Source organism: Plecotus auritus, assembly GCF_963455305.1.
Source record: "Plecotus auritus genome assembly, chromosome: 13".
NCBI classification, from domain to species: domain Eukaryota; kingdom Metazoa; phylum Chordata; class Mammalia; order Chiroptera; family Vespertilionidae; genus Plecotus; species Plecotus auritus.
The window spans coordinates 27,130,191-27,130,667 of NC_137779.1; positions in this window are offsets into that span (position 1 = coordinate 27,130,191).

The window sequence follows — 477 nt, forward strand, 5'->3', positions numbered from 1 at the left end:
ACAGCTTCCTGGAGGAGAGGACAGCTCCCTGGAGGAAGAGGACAGCTTCCTGGAGGAGGAGGACAGCTTCCTGGAGGTGGAGGACAGCTTCCTGGAGGAGAGGACAGCTCCCTGGAGGAGAGGACAGCTCCCTGGAGGAGAGGACAGCTTCCTGGAGGAAGAGGGCAGCTTCCTGGAGGTGGAGGACAGCTTCCTGGAGGTGGAGGACAGCTTCCTGGAGGAGGAGGACAGCTTCCTGGAGGAAGAGGACAGCTTCCTGGAGGAAGAGGACAGCTTCCTGGAGGAAGAGGACAGCTTCCTGGAGGAAGAGGACAGCTCCCTGGAGGAAGAGGACAGCTTCCTGGAGGAAGAGGCTGTGTGGTGCAGAGACAGTAACGCTGCATCTGGACATCGGAGCTGCTCTCCTGCAATTGGCTGTTCGTTCCCTGTTCATTCATTCATCCCCTGATGCCAACACAGAAGAGTCGGATACAACTG